This window comes from Lepisosteus platostomus, chromosome 20, assembly GCF_059453375.1.
Source record: "Lepisosteus platostomus isolate fLepPlt1 chromosome 20, fLepPlt1.hap1, whole genome shotgun sequence".
Lineage (NCBI taxonomy): Eukaryota > Metazoa > Chordata > Actinopteri > Semionotiformes > Lepisosteidae > Lepisosteus > Lepisosteus platostomus.
The window spans coordinates 9552130-9567417 of NC_142630.1; the positions used below are offsets into that span (position 1 = coordinate 9552130).

The 15288-nt window shown below is 33.8% G+C and overlaps 1 protein-coding gene and 1 long non-coding RNA gene across 2 annotated transcripts in view; one reads left to right on the forward strand and one right to left on the reverse strand.

Moving 5' to 3' along the window:
- Positions 1-936: 936 nt before the first annotated feature.
- Positions 937-5025, reverse strand: LOC148644478 (uncharacterized). Its single transcript, XR_015928635.1, has 3 exons — positions 4976-5025; positions 3740-3936; positions 937-2746 (listed from the first exon to the last, which is right to left on the reverse strand). It is a non-coding gene; the product is annotated as an uncharacterized LOC148644478 (long non-coding RNA).
- cdh11 (cadherin 11, type 2, OB-cadherin (osteoblast)) overlaps positions 3931-15288 on the forward strand; it is a 63293-nt gene continuing 51935 nt past the window's right edge. Inside the window, exon 1 of the mRNA XM_088613615.1 lies at positions 3931-4330. The gene's annotated coding sequence lies outside the window, so the exon portion shown is untranslated. The remainder of the gene's footprint in view (positions 4331-15288) is intronic.

The window sequence follows — 15288 nt, forward strand, 5'->3', positions numbered from 1 at the left end:
GTCTTGCACTTTCAGTGTATGCTATCATAGTAATTTATTATAACTACTGAATTTTTTAATATTAAATTATTTCCATCACTATAAATGTGGGAAGTCCCTAATCAAATGTCTGAACTGTCTGTTCAACAGAGATGTGTTAAAACATAGATATAACAAATCATTAGTAATCAATGTATGCACATTGAATACCTGATTTTTTTACTATCTAGTGATTAAATATAACTCTTCAATGTATGTGAAACACAATACATATTTTTCCTTGCTAATTACAATCATTGTTAGTTTCAGTGTTTCTTTGGTGGTGTGGCACTATATACCATTATACTTTATTACACAGTATTATATATTAAAATGATTAATTATATAAAAGATATTTAATTTAATAAGCATTTATTGGAGGCAATATTTACTTTTTGTTACTTTATTACAGGTGAAAATGATACATTTAAAGGCACTTACATGTGAGTACATTTCCATCAGCAAGGTGAAAGTAATTAACTGATTTTTTTCAAAAGAGCTGGAAATAGAGTATCAAAAATACTGCTCAGATTTTCTTAAAAACACATTTTATATTGAATTATTCATCAGTTTTCTTTAGAATATATGTTTTTTTTTCATTGTAATTGGATAATGATGATTTTAAAGCTGACAGAATGCCTTGGGAGTGAGTCACCAAGTGATTTCATCTAAAGAGGCAATGTTGAAATATACAGGTTAATTTAAACAGTATGCAAATTGTGCTAAGGAATTAAAATGTTCAGTGCTCTTTTTGTCATTGCTACTATTGTTTTTTTTTTTTTTTTCCCTGGTGCTTTCCAAAGACTCCAGTGAAGGTAGTTCAAAGATAAAAAAAAATTGAGTTAATTTATTTTGTTTTTGATAAGCGATCTGAATAAGTGATTCAGCTCAGTTTTACAAAATTCAATAAAAAAGGGATTTTCTTATTCAGGTATCTGCTTGACTGATCAATGGGATAAGAGTTAAGAAAGTGTCTCTTAGACAGTAAGCTGTCTTTCTTCCATTCCAGTTTTGAAGATTTTCTTTACAAACTCAGAAATAAACAATATCTAGATTATTTCTATCAGACTCCACTTTCTTTGATCCTTTAGTCAAATAAAGCAATCTCAAACTTTGAATTCTCAGCCTGCAATTTGCAGTTTCTTTTTAATGTGTCTTTGGACACCAAAGGTTTGGCAAACATTTTTAATGAAATACTGACATGTTACAAGGGTCATGTAATGCTCTTTAACACTCAGATGCTTGATCTCTTCTTCATAAGAAACAGGCTGATGCTGAGTTACATTTGGAAATTATAATTACACTTTTCCATTAAATAATTGTGGTTCAATCCATTTAAATGACAGATGGATAGATAAATTGCATCCAAATTATTTCAGAAACATTAAATCTGTTTTAAAATCTAAAATACATTATCGTACTATGAAAAATAGCTTCCATATCAGTATGTCTATGTAAAGGTGTTAGAAAGATTACTTACATAAAATGGGACATTAATTTGACAAGTCCTGGTTTACGGTTTAAAATGCCACATCTTTTCTGATTCATAAGACAAAACAAAAGCTGAAAAAAAATTTAAAGAGCACTGACATTTACACCTACGCTAAAGACCTCAGAAACCATTTTTCAAGTTTGAGTTCTGTAATATAATCTTTGTATTCTAAATCTTTTGTTTTTAGAAAAATGCACATCATTTTTACCTTTACTAAACTGTCACTGTCAGTGTTATTTATGACAACAGTGGTAGTGTTTGATGTTTGCCTGTACTTCCAGCCAAAGCAAAATATATAATACATAGCTCATACATGTAGAACTCCAGCAGAATGGAAGTGGCTTTAAAACAAGACATTGCCTATACCTCTTGTCTAATTTGTGCCTATAGGAATCTGATTAAAATCTGAAGAACTATTGATTGCAGACACATCTTGCAGTGTCTTTTATAGAAAGACAGAACACTGCTTTGTGCAGCCCTGTGATCAGTGAATCCATTATTCCACTGACAGCTTGATTCAATTATTAGACAGGCTAATAATCTGACGTAATTGATTGTTCACTATATCCTCTGCCAAATGGCTAATGAGAGAAGGATCATGTGTGAGATTCCCTGGCTTTATGACAGGAATAGCAGTTCACAGCTGAATATGAGGTTTCACCAACCAGGAGCAAAATAAAAAAGGATCAAACTCCTTTTGTCCTAAATCTAACAGATTGGCTGTAGAAACACCTATTTAGAAACTTATATTAGAATGGCCATATCCATGAAGAACACTTCCTGTTTTATTCAATCCCCCTCTAATGGTAAACTCAGCAAACTCCTGCAATGCAAAATGTTGCAATCAAATTGAAGTGTTCTGTTTTTTAATTACTTTATTTTGTTGTAATTTGCTAGCACCAGCTAGGAAACAGATTTATAATTATGGTATTTGAATTTGTGTTTTGTATTTCTCTTTAAGCATGTTAAAATAAGGAAACACTCAATTCATGAAGATTTAAACATGACATGCTACTAAAGGGCATTCCCATTCATCTGCTAAATATAGCAACATTTACATCACAGTTTATTATGATTCCTTTTCTGTGTTGTAGATGGGTGTTTTATCTGGAAATTTATACAAGAGCTGTTTACAGAAGTCTTTGGAAGAAAACAACAATCCCATAGTCCAGATAATAAGCTGAGCTGAAAAAGTCCCAAATCCTTTGTTTTCATCCCCAGTGATTTTTGATCCACCTGTCGTGACAGCGAAGAAAAATGCGTTATATCACTTCAACTAAGCGCACCCAGTAACAATTGGGCACAACAGCCACTGAGCAGCAGTCGCTATGAACCTGTGTGCAACAGAGCCGTAGGACACAAACCATGAAGCTTTATACTACCTATTCAAAGCTGGTCATGTTTTAATTTCGCTATAACCTTATTACATACATTTTTTCTATTTGTCGGTTTTTGTTTCTAAAATTAAAAGGGTCTTTCACTTAAGACGCAAAACCCAATTATACGATCAATTTTCGTCTTTTTCGCCTTGTCTCCTGTATAATTATTGGCAATTGTAACCGCATTTGTTAATAACAGACACCCCGTACTGACGGGTCAAACCGGTCACTGACTGGAGACCCCGAGCACACTTTTTTCAAGCTGCACTTCCATTTTGCCCTTGGAAATTAAAGGCTTGACTTTAAAGTAGATGCGCGCACGAAATCTGATGGAAAGTCAATGGGGCTTTGTGCGTGCGGCAGCTCTTTAACATTCAAGCCTTGAGCCCCTTCATGACAGGTATTCATCATACTGGATGTAAGCCAATAGATGTGTCTGTGGGTCATACAAAGAAATATATTTCCATTTGTAAGGTCCTATGTAATAACAGACATATATATATATATTGGCTACAGCCCAATGATTAGAATCTCGTTACGAATGTATAACGGACGGCTAGTAACTGATATTGTGTAAGAAGCCTTAATACGCCAACATTTGATCCCCCAGTAAGACTAAATCTAACCTCATCATACAGAAACTTCACTTTTTTAGAGCTATACTATATACATCTTACTAGTTGATCTTGATTCCTATTGTTTCATCAACATTTGTTTCACAGAATGCGTCAAAATGAACATAAAAAATAGACATGATGCTGACCAGAACTTAAACTGACTTACGCCCATGATCTACTGTGGAAGACTTTATTTATGTATTCCAGAACGGATTACTATAACAAACACGCACCCATCTCCAACGTATGTTTTGAGTAGATGTAGATTTTGTCACGGGTTTCTCCGCTGAAGAGTGCAGGGTCGCCGGGGAGGTTCCTGGTTCCATCTTCATACTCTGATTGGTCGAAGCCTCCTGAACCCAGTTTAACCATTCAAGCTATTATTTCTGTGCTGGCTTGGTTCTTGTGACAGATGAGAAACGGCTTCCATCTGGAAACGTAAAAAAAAGGGGGCAGACTCTACTTAGTCACCAACGCCAGAGCACAACTGCTTGCATTACATTGCAATGAGCTTCCTTTCGTTTTGCAGAAGAGGAAAAGAAGACGCGTACTAGGGAAGGCTGCACAGGATTGATCGGGGATGCTACAATTCTGTTCCTCTGCCCTATCTCGCCTTTAGCGCCTTCTCGCCCGTTTTGTTTTAGCTAGATCTGTCTGTACATCTCTCGCACAGAAGACAAGCCCGTTAACTGGAGTGTTAATACAGACTGATGGTGTAGGATTTTTCTTACCGTGTCATAGAGAGGTAGTCACAGCTGTAGTTGCTAATGGGACTGCTTGTTTTAACACAGAGGTGACAGAACGCAATCTGGCAGTTTATAAAGGTAAGTACTTTGCATTTTAACCACTTTATATAGAGCTTATATTTGTATTTGTTTGAATAAAGTGTTCTTGTTAACCCTTTTTATTTCTTATTCCTTTCAACATTTATAGATGTATAGTTATTAATTCATTTGACCAGTAGATGTGGGCTAAAACTGGTACTCGCAGCAAAAGATGGTTTACTCAAAAAATGGTCTAGTTTTTGTAAACCAGAAGCTCTAGCGAGCGATGGGAACTCCTAAGAAAACTTTTCTGAAAAGAAACAACGGCAAACACAGATACTGAAAAGGGGCAATTTGCAGATGTCTTCATTTAACAAGACTGCAATAAATATGAAGTAGCCCCAAGGCAACATAATTGGCGTGAAGTGCGGACGCATCAGTGCCGCAACTTCGCAATCTTTTGTGTTTTTTTTGAAACCGTGAAATAGATTTAACAATAATGTTTAAACACTAGGTCCAATATACATTAGCATACTCTGTTCCAGTCATTTTGATTAATTCGATTCTCTATTGCCCAACATTTTAGAATAATAAACCAGATTTCCCCCCTTAGAAGTGGAAGCCATTCAAGACTTAACAATAACATCAGAATTGAAAGATTCCGGGTTGTAAAGAAACTTTACAATCTTTAAAAAGCGCACTTACAGAATCCGAAAACACCCAGATTGTAGGAATGCCTCCGTCTTGTTTGGCCAGATAAAAAGGGGGCGAACCATTGCAGCTAAATTGCTGAACACGCATAGTCTTTTTTTTATTGAAAAAAAAATAAATCTGACAATTTCAGAAACGTTGATGTGGTATTGGTCATTTTTTATATTTTAGAGATTATGTCGTGTACGGCTACTTTGAACTGGTGGTGAATTTTCTATATATTGTATTGTATGGATGCACTCCACAATATACTGTGGTACTCCCCGGTTTCTTCTATCAGTAGTGTAACTCTGCCATACATTGTAACTTCGCAAGTCTTCGACGCACAAGTCCAAAGTTATACTGGAAGATATCTTCCTAACGGAGATTAAAGTAAGGAAATGCTAATATGATATATACAAGTTAAAATTGTAATATGCGCAACACCAGTATCACCTTGAGATGTTTCGCACATACGCTGCCGCACTCCAAATGAGATGTACAGTAGATACACACTGTGGCACACCTTGTAGGTTTATTTAATCGAACGGCAAAGTGTGTTTGCGTTTAAAAACATTGAAGCGAAGGGTTGCATTAAACTCTTTTCTCATTTTCACTGGTCAAGGTTGCACGTTAGAAGATCTAACTTTCAAATGGCAGCTAGATTGCAAATGCAAGACCATTGATTAATTAAGTCATGCGGCTCTCTCCTGTCGGGCTATATATGTTAAGAATAATACAGGGTAAAAAAAACATTTCAGTAAAATCTAAGAGAATCACATTTTCGAATCGACATTGAAAACTGAAAATCATATTAATAAATTAACTTTTTGTCTTTAGGAATATAGCATCAAAATCATATGCTGCATATATAAACAAGTGCATTTTTCTAGGTAAGAGAATGTTGAAAAGTACAGGTGTTTAAGAAAAGCTGATACATTTCTCTTTAAATATACCTTCAGTTTGACAGTTTTTTGGATATCTTTAGCTCTGGTTTTCCCTTGTCTGATTTCTAGTTTTTGATGAAAGATACTTAAGAGACCATGGTTTTAGCTATGGGAAATGACTCACTTGAAAGGCTGATTTCTCTCAAGTCATTACCTCGGTCCGATGGGCCTTTGTGTGACTTGACTGCATAAAAAACAGACAAGAAAAGGAGGATTCAAATTTTAAAGACACCCCTGGCTTTTAAAGACTGTATTCAAGTATGTGGCACCATAGGCTAATGATAAAATAGCAATGTGCAATGTTGTTGTCTTCATGTAATTTTCGTTTTGTGATGTTTTCTGATGCAGTTTTTCATGCACAGGGCACAGGTTGTACAGTATAACAGTATAACCGATCACCCGTGAAGAATGAAGTTATGTATAAAAAGTATACATATAATATCTATCACCCAAATTAAAGTATAAAGTCTTACAAGTGTAAAAAAAGTAACTGAGGAATAAAAGAGGTTCTATATTTTGTAATGTGTGTGAATGAATTAAAATAGGTGTAGGCCATTTGACTATACACACAACTTTGTAATGCTTGCCTCACTTTAGGCATTAAGACTAGTCCTTAAAATGTCTTTGAATGTGACAAAATAAATGTTAAACCATATACACATTTAGAATAGACGGGAGTAGTTTTTAACTGAGACCATTTTAAACACACATATACAAATTCACAGGCTGGTGTGTTTGTCAGAGTTTTCCCGTTCTCTAAACAAACTTTTATTTTGTTATTACTTTTCTAAACCTCAAAATTCACGACCTACAGTACATCAAAAGTCCAGGACCTGATGACATGCCCCCACTCAGAATGTAATTTTGTTGGGCTGCGATAGAGGGTGCTCTTGTTCTTCACTGAGAGGTTCAATTTTCAGCGAAGGCAGCTGTCTCTAAGGGGCACTCAAAAAGATGGAGCACTACCACCAGTGTTGCCCATTGTCCCCTGGGATGCAGAATTCAATCTAGCTGCGGCTCAGGCTAATGCTCTGGCAGTTTGTCAGGATTAACATCTTTCTAGTCAGTGGCTTCTGTTACCTTCAGTGTCACATTACCACCTTGGAGAACTCGAGAAAAAAAGTTAAAAATGAAGCTCCTGTTTCCTCTTGTGCTATTTTCCAATCTGAATTTCTGAATCACCTGGGTTGATAAAGGGGAAAACTCCATCAGTAAGAACAAATGACAGTGTTTTTGCTTCACTGTTTTTTGTTTTCGGTGAAGATCTTTTGAGAAGGTGAATAACAAAAGGTGAAGAAAAGAGTAGGAAGCTTACTTTATAATTCCGTTTCCTTTCCCCTTACTTTTCTTGGCTAGCATTAAGAAAGGAGGGGAGAAAGGAGAAAAATACCCTTTTTCTTTACTTTTTTATACATACAGTTTCTACAAAATAGTTTATTGTATGTCTTAATTCTTTCATTGAATTCTCAGTTTTGTCCCAGGGTGGAAAAACCTTGCTAATCCATTTCTCACCATCACATACAGTATAGTGCTCCTAGAACAGCATGTTCCTGCTATTTGCGTGCTAGTTGTGCTCTCATTTCTCCGTTCTCCTCTCAAGCTCATCGCATATCTTTATGGGCTATGTAGGAGTTCCTAAATTTATTGTTCTTCCCTAGTAATTTATATGTAGTCTGGCCCTGTCATTAACATATTGGGAAAAATGTCACCTGTAAGTCCCTTTACTGAAAACTTTGTTATTAGTATTGACTTGCTTAGAAGATCCCCTTATCTAGGGTGATGTACAAAATGCACAAAAATTGCACAGAATACAAAATATTAGGCATGTATTAAGTTTAAATACAATAAGTATGTTAACACATAGCTGCAATAGACTAAAATAAATAAAATGGCAATAAGACAAGCACAGTATAGCTTGCAGTGCAATGTAAGTGTGTTACAAAATTAAAACAACAACATAAAAAGTAACCACTAAGAAATATCGAGCATGTAAAGACAGTGGAAGCAAAAAGCATGGTATGTCTTTCATGTTTACTGCAAATACAATACACAGATTGCTGTAACAGTTAATTGATAATTGGAAACAATAGTGCTATACAATGCCAAAGGTACAGAAAAATGTAGCTATGAGCCGAGAGATCCCAGGTGTTGTTTAAACATGAGTTATTGATTTTGTGCTTATACTATACCTGAGCAGAACAGTGAACAAGCAAACAAGCCCGTATATCCACTGTAGGTAGTAAATGAAATTAAAACAGTCTCTGGTATTCTTTTTTCACATTTTATTTCTGTTTTTTTAATTATTTGCAGGAGTGGAAGGAGTGGTGATAGCTGGCTACAGACACTACACAGACTGTAGTTTCAGTTAGTTTTGGTAATTGGGATTAAACTTGCAATCTGTTTAATTAGTTTCCATATGTATGATTCTAAAAAGACTTTCTGTGCTCACCCTGTTTTCATTTACGTGATGTGACTGCTATAGTTTGAGAAGTTCTTTTTTAATTAGTGCTGTCTATAAAGTGTGCTTGTCAGTCATTATTTTGTATGCTCCACTTTCAGCAATCTTACATGGTTTTCTTTGTCTAGCCAGTTCAATACAACACATCACATCATGGGAGATTCTTCAGATGAATAACTTTTGCTTTCATCTAGCCATTTTGTGAATCACATCATGCAACATATCAATTGAAAGGCCCTTCATGTGACTCTGATTTACCTATTTTTGGAATAGCTGCAAGTGTAATCTCATAAGAGGTTGCACTTGTATGAGCTCTATATTCAAGAGACTTAAGCACTTAAATTCTCTTTGCTTCCTATGGGGATTTAAGTGGCTAAGTGATTTGAATATAGAGCCCTATGTCACTAGACCTTGTAGTACCTGGAGAATAAACTGTATTCCGTTCAGTCTCATGTGAAAATTATATTTTGTATGTAACCAATATATTGCAATTACATTGGATACACTAAAACTAACTACATATTTAATGTGCTATATTGAGAAAAGGACATTCAGAAAGACAATATCATGAATATTGAGCAGCTTGTGATTTTATATGCATGTGTTTGATAGCATGATTTGTTCATAATTCTTTTTAGATCAATAATGGAGCCATTAAACGTTAATTCCACACTGAAAAGTAGAAAGAATAAATGCAACGTTTCAGATGTTGTGCCTTCTTCAGGTGTCACCTCATCGAAACATTGTGTTTCTTTTTTCTACTTTCAAGTGTGGAATTAACCTTTACTTGTTCCTTTGCAGCTAACACACACTGATGCAGCTTCCCACTCGAACATTTTATTTTAGAGGCCGCAGATTTTAAATGTACTCATTCATTCAGTTTAGTGTATTCAAATGTTCAATTTGTATTTTGTGATGGTGTAGCATATTTATTTCTAGTATGTATAGAGCAAATGTAGTGACGTGAATAGTGTTACCAATTATAAATATTCATTTGTACAAATCATGCCCCTGAAACTAGGTTATATTTTATGTTTGCACTATCATACTTAAGAATAAAAATATCTACAAATGTATTTAAAAAAACTTGAAAAAATATTTGATATTATGATAAAATACCTACATAGCATCTGTTTTTTTTTTATCTAGGATCCATTTATTTCTAAAAAGTATTAATGCATTTTGACAAAAGCATGAAAAACTTTTTTATTGTAGAAATGCTTACAGAAATCTATTAATGTGAACTATTTTATTTATTGCTATCCTTAGAATGTATTTTACTGTTATACATGTATTTAAAAACATTTTTTTTTTTACTTTTAACATGCATGTATTCCTACAGTAACTAACATTTTAGAGAAAAAAACTATATATATAAATCATATGAATATGTAATATCATTACTTCAGGGCAATATTGTATGCTTCACAGTTAAAGATGATCCCTTTTAGGAAGACTAATTTAACTTATTATTTGTTCCCAGAAGGATTATTAATAGTTTGCCTGAGTCTGAAATAAGAAAAAAATGATTCTTTTTTTATTCAATAGAGCCTTGTGGTAACCAAATGGCCATGCAGTATTAATCATGGTGTGGGCGTAAAAAATAAATTCAGTCACACCAAGAAGTGACAATTTATGAAACATTTACATATTGTCTATTTACTTATTTATTTTTCTAAACACAGAAAAGAAAATAATACTTTGATCATCAACATGTTTATCGTCAGCTGTTCTTTTTAGTAGTCTTTACAAGGCATCTCTTCAAATTATCATGAAACACAAAGGACTTATCTCTTCTGAAGCATTGCATGAATCAGTGCTAGTTCAAAAGAATAATAATAACTTAAAACACTATTCTTAGGTCATCAGTTAGATTTCTGAACCCAAAAAACCTAAACTCAATTCTGGCAAAGGAACTAATCCTGTTTATATGTTTTTAAGTTTTATAAACTGGATCACTCCTTGAGATTTCCCACACTTCTGACATTTTAAAGCTGTCAAGGTAGCTCTGATTAAAAAAATGCTAAATGATTGGAGTGTATTAACTTTTAGATAATGTCAAGGACAGTAAACGTGTGCAGATTGGCAATGACTTCATTTTGTAAGGCACTTGAACTTCAACATGAGCTGTTTGCTAGTAAATCAAAATGTAGCTCAATTCTAATCCCTTAACCTTCGATTCAGAGATGAAAGGGATGGAGTTTCTTTTCAAGTTCCAGAGAATGATGAGAAAATATTGTGATGTGGCTATCTGTAGCTTATATACTGTATATGCAGCCTAGAGCTTTAGTGATTCTCTTTAAATGTAAAAATTGATATTTTTAAAACTTTATGACATATATGAATATATTCAAACTGGAGGCCTAGCATTCAGGCTTATAAGTAAACAGGACAAAAAGCCTTACTGGTGTTAAGAAAATAATTATAGGTGAACATGAAGGTGAAAGTTAAGTTTCATTAAGATCTTCAGCAAGTTTCTGAAGCTTTTTCCCTTTACTTAGAAATAAATATTCAGAGTGGTATGTATTTAGTGGAGGCGGCCATGTGCATGTATTCTTTGTCTAAAGGGATGTCACATTTACACTTTGATCAAACTATGCATGAACATTTGTCATGAAATGCATTTCTTCAAGCTGTGCATGTAGGTCATGGTGATTTACTTTTTCACAATACTGGCATCTGTAATGTATTATATATGATCTTTGCAATGAATATATGTGTGCTGTCATTTCTTTTCTATTCCACTGGAGTATAAACATACTTTGTAAGAGGGAGGAAAGCTATTGAAAAGACATAGGTTTGCTAAGATTTTAGAATTGTTTTATTCTGCTTGTTTGTTGGATTTGCTGTAGTCAAAATTATAGGTTTAGATACATTCTGTTGGCTTTTGCTGTCTAGATTCATACAACATATAATACTGTGGCATTTTAGAAAAGCAAACAGCTTGAAAAAAACAGTATAACGTTTCCCTTGCTTGATTTATAATAGGTGCTGTACAAGCCTTATGAAATATAATTTCAAGGGGCATACAAATCTACTTTGTCAGTCAAAAATAAAAGTATAAACAGCTGTTTTCCAAAGACTGTAAAAAAGTCATATTTTTACCACAATTCAAATGTATTCAAAATTATTTAGTACATGGAAGTATAGTCTCTGATAACAGATTGAGCTGTGGATCTTAAGGGTGAATTGGAAAGAACCTTTTTGGTCAGTATTTTCAGATAAACCATGTAAATACTCTTTTAATTCAGAAAGCATTAAACAACAATAGTGAAATTTTAGGCTTGACTAAGAGACAGACATAGGAATTGATGATTTGTACCTAGTCAAACCTTTTATAGCCAAGTCAGCATCCTTCTCCAGGGGAGATTTTGCAACATCAGTGCTGATTTATAACCGCCATCATGCAGCTCATCCTAAATATGAAGTACTATAGCAAACTTCAGTTACACTGTACTCTACAACATATATATTCTAAACTATACTTTGAATATAAGAACTAATACTTTTTACTTTGGGCACCATATACAGTGTAGTATTACCCCATTATAACACGGAAGCTGGGAGCCAGAAGTCTGAGACTGAATTATATGTTTTTTATGGCACTTTGTCAGTAATTATATTTTTGTTCCTAAAATAATGTACATTGTCCACAATGAATAGCCTTTTCAAAATAGAAACCTATAGAAGATGATGTCACTATTTAAAAAAAACATGTATGTTTGAATGATAAGCTTTAAATAAGTAACAATCCAAGTTATTTACAATTGAAATGTGCCATACTTATTTTTACTACAAAAAATAACAGCAGATATAAAAGTTCTTTATGTTGTAGTCTAGTGTTAAATGTATTTAAATAAAGTAAACATTAAAGCTTGGTTTTGTTTAAGCCACCACTAACATGCCTATTGATTTCCACCTGGAGGTTAAGGAGCCAGTTAAGATGTTAACTGATGATAATTTATATATTTTAATTCCATTAATCCTAAAATCCTTACAACTACCTTAAGTCCATCTCTTTCTTTAAAATCAAGTTGAGCGCTGAAACACCTTTTTAAGTTTTCTGCTTGCTCACAATATTGTACTAGAGTGGAATTCACTGATGAAACTTCACTTTGGAGTCAGTCTTACCATGAAAATGTCTGTGTGTCTTTTAGGTACTGTATGTATATATACAATTTAGATTCTGTGACATAAGAAAATATCTCTTGTGTTTCAAGTTTCAGTTTTCTAATTTTGTCCACTACATCTAGCTTCCTGTTAACATGCTATCTGCCTTTCTTCATGCTGTTTATCAGCAAAAGGCACGTGAAACTGCATTATAATAAAATTTGAATCATGTGGTCATTAAATGGTAAATACTGTATAACAAAAATCACAAATTGATCACACCATTTTTCTCATCGATGTGAACTCCCTGTGTTTGATTAAATATTGAAGTACAGAATTCTGGTCAAAGTTTTGGCATTACTGTACTGTGATCTGCTGTGTGAGTGCAAATGAGTTTTTATACAAAAACAAACCCATGCATCAAGAGCTACAGAATAATCAACATCTCAGCATACAAATGCTTCTTTCTTTGGTTCCTGGAACCATGGCAAGTTAAAAGATGGCAGCAAAGTCATCTGTAAGAATCATTTAAATCAGTCTTTGCTATACTGTCATGAAATATTTGCAGTATGGACTGATTTACAGAAATAAATAAATACAATTTCAAATTAATGTGAATTTTACTGTGAATACTATTTTCTTTTTCATGGGTATTTAGTATTTTATTCATTAAAATCATTCAGTATTTTTTAAATACAACCATTATCTTCACTTAAGATTCATAGCAATGAGTTCTTCAGATCTATAACTCTCTTTTCTTTTTATACTTGATAGTCCTTTGAGCTCATCATCAATAGCAGTTCAACTTAACGAATTTGACTTCACCTAAAAATGAATGTGCTTGAAAATGTCAGGTGTTTCAAAATGTAAGTTGTAACTTGTGCTGTACAAAATCAATATTACTGATTGTGATTTGTGACTGTAAGTTACTTAAACTAAATTAAACAAAACGTTTTTCTATATTCTTTATTATTATATAGCATATATTTTACAAGTAGAAACTAATTTTTTTGTGGTTCAATATTTAAGGCAATATTTAAATTTAATATTTAAGGCAAGCACAGAGCTGTCAAAAAAATCAACTGTGACATGCACATGAAACTCATTACTATAATTAGAAATGAAATCTGTTTTACAACTGAGACCTACTTGGTTTTTTATCACCTACCAGGTTTTAGAATTTTTTTCAGCAAGTTCCATACTTCTAACAGTAACAAAAGAATAACATATTTTTTAATATATATATTTGCATTGTATTTTATATTATATATAATATATATAATACTATATTAATAGTAAAGATTAGCCAAGAAATATTATAAAAATAAAATGAATGCGTAGAACTGTTTAAAAAATACTTTTGTTAGGCCAGATAAAATGTTTGTTTGATTCTTGCCTTGTAAGATGTACTTGGACATGCTGTCAGTTGCTATCAGATTTCTGAATAAAACTCCAAATTAAAAGTGACTTTCATTGTGCCATGTTTAGAAGTCTAAAGTTTATAACCTTTTACATGTTATCGGGGCAATGTCAGAATCTGTGCAAATTGAACTGTATTTGCAAGACTTCCACATTGTGGTGAAAAGGTAATATAATGGGCATAAATGGGAACCTTCACTGTTGGAATAATACGTGTATGTCAAGAATGGTTTTATAATAAGAAGAAATATTTTATCTTGCATTTATATAGCAGTTTTTATCACAAAAGATCCCTGAGTGCATTATGTTTAGGGAGATCTGCTTCATCCACTCCTGAAGAGCAGCAAATATCTGGGAGACACACGAGTACTGTTATGCACCAGAACCCCACAACACAGCAGATCAGAAGGACAAGATAGAAATTCCTTCACCAGTCAAATGAATGGGGAACTTTAGAGATTCAGAGTAGGATTTGGCCAGGACACTATGCTTATCACCCTTACCCTTTTGAAAAAAGAGAAGGGAGCCATGGGATCTTTAATGACCAAGTAGTCAGAACATCAATTTCATCTGAAGTTCAGCACCTCCTAGATTTCAGTGTTCCCGGTCACCTGCTTCTCCACCACCACCAGTTAAAGCAGCATACAGTATGGCCTGGCCCATCCTTGCTTAACTTGTAAGATCCGACAAGATCTGTTCAAGATCTATGCCCAAGCATTATATGTTGTTGTTTTATTATTTTATTATGATGAGCACTGACTACATTTGAATTAGAATTTATTGCCTTGCCACAAGATATAAACATACTATTCAAAGAGGCAACTGAGATGGTTGCCTCGGTTACTTTTCTTCTCGGAACTGTATGACATTATTTCCATATCATATATTACCAGTGTGTTTGATCACATGAAAATTCTATGCTATATTATTAACTAGTGACAAGGACATTGCATTTTTTTCCCATTCTTACTCTTCAAGTATGTAGGCGACAACCAACGGTGCGTACATTGGTAATAATTACACCTGAAAGGAAAACGTACTAAAAAATCTACACATTCTGATTAATGTAGGACTGTTTGTCATCAGTATGTCTAGCTTGGGAAAAACACATTGTGTGAGAATATAATTTATACGACTGGTTAACACAATGATTCTACAATGTGTATCACACAAGCCATTTGTGTTTGGCATTTTCGTTATGGAGGTGGGAATAGAGGTGCCTCCTGAGAAACTCAAAGCTTGGCCTTTTGGATTTTTCTGAATTTTATATGACAATATAATGAAACAGCAGAGTTGCCTCGGTAGGTGTTAGAAGACAACCTGGCCCACTTGTCAACAGTTGTAGATGGATTGTACTCTCCACTTGCATCCACAGCGGAGTCAGCTATGATGTT